The sequence below is a fragment of the Protobothrops mucrosquamatus genome, unplaced genomic scaffold (genome assembly GCF_001527695.2).
Source record: "Protobothrops mucrosquamatus isolate PMUCROS unplaced genomic scaffold, P.Mucros_1.0 scaffold1771, whole genome shotgun sequence".
Lineage (NCBI taxonomy): Eukaryota > Metazoa > Chordata > Lepidosauria > Squamata > Viperidae > Protobothrops > Protobothrops mucrosquamatus.
Window position 1 is genome coordinate 563,850 of NW_015387909.1, and position 7,338 is coordinate 571,187.

A 7,338-nucleotide genomic window follows, 5' to 3' on the forward strand; every position below is an offset into this window, starting at 1 on the left:
CACCAAGTCTTTTAATCAGATTTCCCATCTTTCTGTTTTCTAAGGTTTTGGGGGTGACTCTCAAATTTCTAATTCCAGATTCTCTATGAAATAATATTACCCAATGACCCCCATTTCTGAGTTAATATTTATCTTTGCTCCTAATTGAGGTAGAGTATGCCCTCTTGTCCGGCACTGAGTGCCTACACATAGCTGGCTTACTAAAATGCACTCAAATTAGGGAATGAAGGAAGAACAAAGAAAGAATATATAGATTTCTCTCTCCTCCCCCCCCTCCTTGTTCTTCTCCTTTCAACAAAGGGATTTTTTTCCCCCCAAGGACAGAACATTTCATTCCAAGGAAAGGAATACAGGCACAAATAGACTGCCTTATTTCTGATTAATACTGTGAATTAATCCTGCATTAACTGGAAAAGAATGGGGGATGTTAATAGCTAATGTCTTCCTCCTGTGAGAATTTTTCTTTCTCTAACACAAAGAGAAGATAGTCACATGACCCTTCTTCCTTTCACAAAAAAAGAGATGAATGTGTACTAACCAAAAACGTTATTTTACTTCATCGGCCTTTGTAGGAACATCAAAAAAAAGGTATGTTCAACACTAGTTTGTAAAGATGCAACGTAGCTTCCTGTTGTGTCGGAACTGAAAAATATATAGATTCTCTCAAAAAAGAAGAGGAACAATAGCAGGATGGTGCTCATAAAAATCTAAGTCTAAGTCAGAGGTCCCCAATCCTTTCGGCACCAGGGACCGGTTCTGTGGGGACAGGTTTTTCCACGGACCGGAGGGTGCGTGGTTTTGTGTACTGCCTGCATCTTGTGGATGGGGCTTTGCTTGTTTGTGCGGCCCGGTTGCTGGCATGCTGCAGCCTGGTACCGGTCCACGGACTGGGGGTTGGGGACCCCTGGTCTAAGTTACACTGTTATTGGATTTGCAGTGTTATCTATATACTTGGATCTTGGTTCAGGCTGTGGCTAAGGTTGTTGTTAGTTGCGAAGTCATGTCCGACCCATCGCGACCCCATGGACCAGTGGTTCTCAACCTTTTTAATGCCACGACCCCAACCGGTCGTAAGTCGAGGACTAAACTGGTCGTAAGTCGAGGACTAAACCGGTCGTAAGTCGAGGACTATCCAACTGGTCGTAAGTCGAAGACTTTCCCTGCCTGGGAGCGCCGCACATGCGTGGTTCCGCCCCCTGCGCCGGCCGAGGCGTAGCTGGCAAGCAGCAGAGACGGAGCAGGCCGACCACCAGCTGGCCCATCCCAAGGGAGGTAAGGCACCCGCCGGAAAAGGGGGAAAAAATGGCGGACAAAACAAATGGTGGACAGCCTTGCTTGGCGACCCCCGTGAAATGGTCAATCGACCCCAAATGGGGTCCCGACCCACAGGTTGAGAACCACTGCCATGGACAATGTTCCTCCAGGCCTTCCTGTCCTCTACCATCTTCTGGAATCCATTTAAGCTCACGCCTAATGCTTCAGTGATTCCATCCAGCCACCTCATTCTCAGGTTGTGGCTAAAGAGGAATATCTTAATCAGAGTCTGTAGCTATGGTTTACTGTCTTAGCCTCAATCCAACAAGTCGTACAAACTCAGATGAATGGGAAGAGGAGTCCCCGGTAATATGGATTCAAGCACATCTGCAAAGCAGGGCTGTGTGGGGTCCTTGGCAGCCTCTGAGCTTGGTTATTTTCTTGCATTACCTAACTAACATCATCAGTGTTAGAAGGGAGTGGGGATTATTGACTTCATATTTTTCATCAAATGAAAATTACAAATTCAAACAAGCAAAATGAAAAAAATTAAAAGGATGATAGTGCACTTAGGAAACTCAAAAATATGAGGTGAGGTCCAGAGAAGTTAGCAACCAAATTTAGAAAGCACCAAGGACCCCATAGTTCAGTGATGGCGAACCTTTTAGAGACCGAGTGCCCAAAAACTGGCCCTGCCCCCGCTCAACCCCCCCGCCCCGCCCCCGCTCTGCCTCCCCATCCCCTGCCCCGCCTTCCCACAGGACCACTCACCACCTCCAGGGCCCGTCGCAGATCGCCCAGGCAGCCCAGTGCCTTGCAGCATCAACTGCATGATGGGGTATGAGGGCAGAGTCTTGTCTACACTGCCTGGCTGCCATGTCCTTGGCTGTGCTGCTCCGTGTGGGCCACGCTCGAGGGCGAATCTCCTTCAGGGGGGCTGCTGGAGAGGAGGGGGTCGTGGGGGGAGGCAAGGCTGGGGCAACGGCACGTGTTCCCACAGAGAGGGCTCCGAGTGCCATAGGTTCACCACCACTGCCATAGTTTAACCCTAAGCTACAAATATTCTCTTTTATCAGTAAGCGGAGCTGCTCCTGCACCCCTATGGAGATGTTCCGATGTAGAAGAGAACCTATTATGTCAAGCATAGATCAGGTGCCTCTTCAGGCTACTAAGAGAATGAACAAAAACTTTTTTAAAAAAGGAGGGGAGGAATCTAGAATTTAAATGGAGGATCACAGACTATTGAATCTAAGAGCTGTGATTTCTGCATACTGCAATAGACAAATCTTTTGTGAGTACATGGCTTCATTATTATTTGCAATATGGAAAATAAACTTGCTAAGCTAATTCCTAAATTAAGAGTTAAATATCAGGAGAGCTGACATTTATAGGCATCTGAAGCCTGACAGATATATCTTTTTATACTTGCATCACTACAGGAAGAGATCTTTTCCCTAGTGAACAAGAATTAAGATTATGGTTTCACCTGCTCTGACACACTCAATACCACCATCAAATTGCTAATATTATGCTCCACAATTAGAAACAACTGTTGACTCCAGTTAGCTTAGATAATGAACCATCTAGGTCATCAGGGAGACCGAATCTATCATACTCAATAGACCTACAACAATCCCAGCCCCAAATGCTAGAGGTATAGGAGAAGAAAGTGAAGGAAATTGCAGCTTTTTAAAACTGAGTAATCTTATCCTTCCTTGACAAATACGACTGGAATCCCAGCAAATTTCCATGAATTAGACATCTCTCCAAGATGTGAAGATTTTCCCTACAATAATAGCCATGTGGAATTTTTAACTGGCGTAAGGACAAAAGGAGCTACAACCTTTCTGATTCAAAACAATTCAGACACGGACAATTGTGCTAATTTTGTGACATGCCTAACAGTTAAATTTGATGATCTGGCTAAGCGCACGATTGCTAACAATGAAATCTATTGCTTCCAACATGGAAAGTCTTTTTGGTGGGGGTCTGCAACTGAGTTTCAGCTGTTAACTCAGGATGTGGGCTGAAATGAAAAGGGGGTTAATTGACATTGCTACACAAATTCCGTGAATTATGTCATTTGCATCAATTTACTACATTTGTGTAATGTCATTACACCAATTATGTAAATTAAGGCAAATGATGTAATTTAATATTTTATTGATATCTGGGATGATGAACCCCACACTCAAATGGTCAAGTAAATCAAAATTCTGCTTAATTAAAATGGAACTGATTGCAGAAGAGACTAAGATTCTTAGAAAAACACTGCCAGATACCATCCTGGTGCATACAATTCCTTATTGTGAAGATTCTACCTACTAGTTGTTGCTTTTTACAAGTGTGCGCTTTGTTGCTTTATTTTTTAAAAGAGTATATCCTCCTTTATTATTTTTATATCCTCCTTCCTCCTCCTATTTTCCTAACAACAACCCTGTGAGGTAAATTGGGCTGAGAGAGAATGATTGGCCCAAATTCACACAGCTAGCTTTCATGTTTAAGGGCTCAGCGAAAGTGCCAGGATCAGCGCCAGGCTCCAGCTGGAGCTCGGCACTGATCCTGGCGCTTCTGCTGAGCCCAGAAGAAGCGCCGATCAGCTGGAATGTTGCAGCATCTCCAGATGCTTGGCAACTGATTCATATTTATGACGGTCACAGTGTCCCAGGGTCATGCGATGTGGCCAAAACCTGCTGCAACCACCCAGCAGACCGGGGGAATAAAAACCAAACACCCCCCACCCCACCCCCGCTGCCAATCCTCAACAGAAATGCTTCACAACAATGAAAACCTCGGACAGGAGGAAGAGCGCCGCCGGGTGGGCAGGCAGGTGTCTTGCTCGGCTGTGGCTTGGGGGGGCACTTTTTTCAGTGCCACTGTAACTTCGAGCAGTCACTAAGCGAACTGTTGTAAGTCGAGGACTACCTGTACTTTATCACTTTTTTCCTTTTTTTTTTAGATCATCAAGTTTTTGACACCTTGCTAGGCGACTGGTGGTACTCGGATGTTGCCATATCCTAAAAGTGGTACAATGGGTGAAAAGGCTGAAAAGCCCTGGACTAGAACTCACAGTCTCCTGGTGATTGGTCCAAAGATATGCCTAAGGTGGGGCTAAAACTCACAGTCTCCTGACTTCTAGCTTGGTGCCTTAACCATAGACCAAACTGGCTTTATGTGACTTCTAGCCTGGTGCCTTAACCATAGACCAAACTGGCTTTGTGATTTTACTGAGACTCAGTTTGGAGTTTTAGCCCTTAGATTATATACCTTGTTTTTTACTTTGTCTGCCATCCAAAGCTTCTTGGATAAATTAGCAGGTGTATACATTGGGTTAATACATAAATAATAAATGAAATGATTTAGTGTCTCTACACCGTTGTCCCCTAACCCGATTTTAGACCAGCATCCACACCGGCTCTAACAAGCTTGGTCAGTGATCAAGGATAAGAAGCTTTCTAGTCTAAAATTTCCAGATGGCATTATATTGGATAAGGATGTTTTACCCTGATTAATGGAGGTTCCTGGGTTTTGACAAATGGCTATCTATCTCTGTTTGGACATGCAAAGGCTGCTTGCTTGCATACCAGACATATGTTGTCCCATCAAATAACAACCTCTTACTTGCTGCAAGTGCCATAGGCCTCTAAAGAACAGTGGAATTCCTGGCAAGGTTTTTAAAGCATGTGTTACCCAGCAAACATCTGATGCCAGGCAATTAAAGGGCTAGTTCCACTGGGTGGCATGGAGCACCATGAATCAACTGAAACATCTGCTAATTCGTGCAGCTAGCAGCAAGCAAGAGAAATGAAGAAAACACACAGAGAAAGATATCTCATCGCTTTACCCAGCACTTATTCATTTCTGACATAAGCAAACCCTAGAAGCATGCCAGGAGAACGGTGCAAAACCTGGCACAATCATTAACCAAGAACTTGAATCACATGGCTGTCTAAACACACCTAAACAATAGCACAGAATCCAGGTGCCAAATAGGATGACACAATTTGCTATATTATATATAAGTGGATTCCTCAGAATGATGCCACGAATGGATGGAATTTCTCAGCAATAAATCTCTCTCTGGTTTATGTTTAACAGGCTAAGAAAAGCCGAATTATTTCTGCAAATGTGTAATATAAAAATAACAGCAGTGCATCTCTCTGTGTGTGTTTGTGGTTTGTTTTTTGTTTTTTTTAAATCCTGTGACATAATATCTAACAATTTTAAAAAAATACTTAAAAACTCTGCAATAAATAGTTGTTGGTCTTCATAATAGGAAAGGATAATTAAGACATTTAATTTACTTCCTGCTGGTTTGCAATAGTAATCTACTAAGGTAATAACTCGATGGAAACAACACAATATCTGCAATTTGATATTTTTCGCTAATGTATCTATCAGACATTAGTCGTCTATGTTAGCTTTGATTGTCTACAGAAAATAAGGTCTGCAATTTTTGAGGAAACTTGGCATTTTTTAGTTTAAAACAAAGAGCATGTAGAGAAAGCTTCATTTGGGAACTTTAAATGCTTTGGGTGCGTGTGAGACATACATACACAGGAGGGGGGAGAGAGATCACATCAAAATCCATCAGGCATGGATCATTGGATTATAGATGGTGAAGAAGATCAGATATCTCTCCTTTTCAATGCTCAAGAGGTAAATGGTTCATCAGATATACTAGAAAAGCATCAACTGATGGATGGTTCCACTTTTATTCTGTTTGACTGGAGCATTAGGATAGGCCAAGTGTCCCAACAATTATGCAGACATCTTCTTAGCTGACATCAAAAAGCATTAGTAGCCTTTTTAGAAAAAAATGGGTGAGGGGCTCCAGCCTAGTGCAGGGGTCTTCAAACTTGGCCCTTTTATGACTTGTGGACTTCAACTCCCAGAATTCCTTAACCAGTGTGCCTGGCTGAGGAATTCTGGGAGTTGAAGTCCATAAGTCATAAAAGGGCCAAGTTTGAAGACCCCTGGCCTAGTGCTTTATTTGGAAATGTTCTCATCTTTCCAATAAACACAAACACATATACACACACATACACACACAAACCTTGCGTTAACAAGGAGCATCCTGGGAGATTAAAGGAGATGGCCTTCTGATAAATTAAAATGTTCTGACTTGCCATCCCATTACACAGTAGAAACTGACATGCCTCATCTATTGCATGGTAAAAATAGCAATAGTGGAACTTAAGGTAAGTTGTACTACATATTAAGGCAAGTTGTACAAAATATCACAATTAGCTGGAAAGAAAGGAGATGAGCACATGGCTTTTTTTTCTTTTTTAAATTGTTCCATGTTTTGTTTTTCCAGAATTTCATGGCCACATTAAGTTGCCCCCCCCAAAAAATCCTCACAGAATTGGGTTAATTTCTTTACCATATCCCAAGCAATCCAGCAAAAATAGCTATTTGTCATAGCCTATTGCCATGCTATTTAAGTGAGATCTAGAATGAAAGTGAAGGAACGTGAAGTATTCCTGAGGTACCAATACAAATTCATAAGAATAAAAATGAAGTGAGAAGGCTTACCTAATATGCGGACAAGAAAAATCAATTAAGCATTATTGGAAGAGAAATTAGTTCAACAAATAATGGCTTGCTAAAGCACACTGGAGAAATCTGTTACTTTCTGTCTCTTTTGCAAGATATGTAGAAAGGATCTAATATTAAAGACATGAAAAATGTACTCGGGTCAAGTCTTCCCTGGGGAGAATACATTTCCAAGTTTAGAAATAACACTAGGAGACTTTGGATAAAACTGCCAATCAACGAAGCAGCTGACTCAGCAACACTGGATCTATCAGTCCCTTGACCTAATCATCTCATGGGGATAATGTTAGGAGAGATGGATACTGTATGTACAAGTAGTCCTTGCTTAACGACTGGCCATTTAGCAACAGTTAGTCAAAGTTACAACAGACTTCCCCTAAAATGTACTTCTAACCTGATTTTGAAATTCAAATGGCTGCACACACACGCGCACACACACACACAGAGCATTCACATGATCACATTTTGGGCGTTTGGCAAACAACTCATATTTATGGCTGTTTGGTCAATGGGATGTGTTTTTTT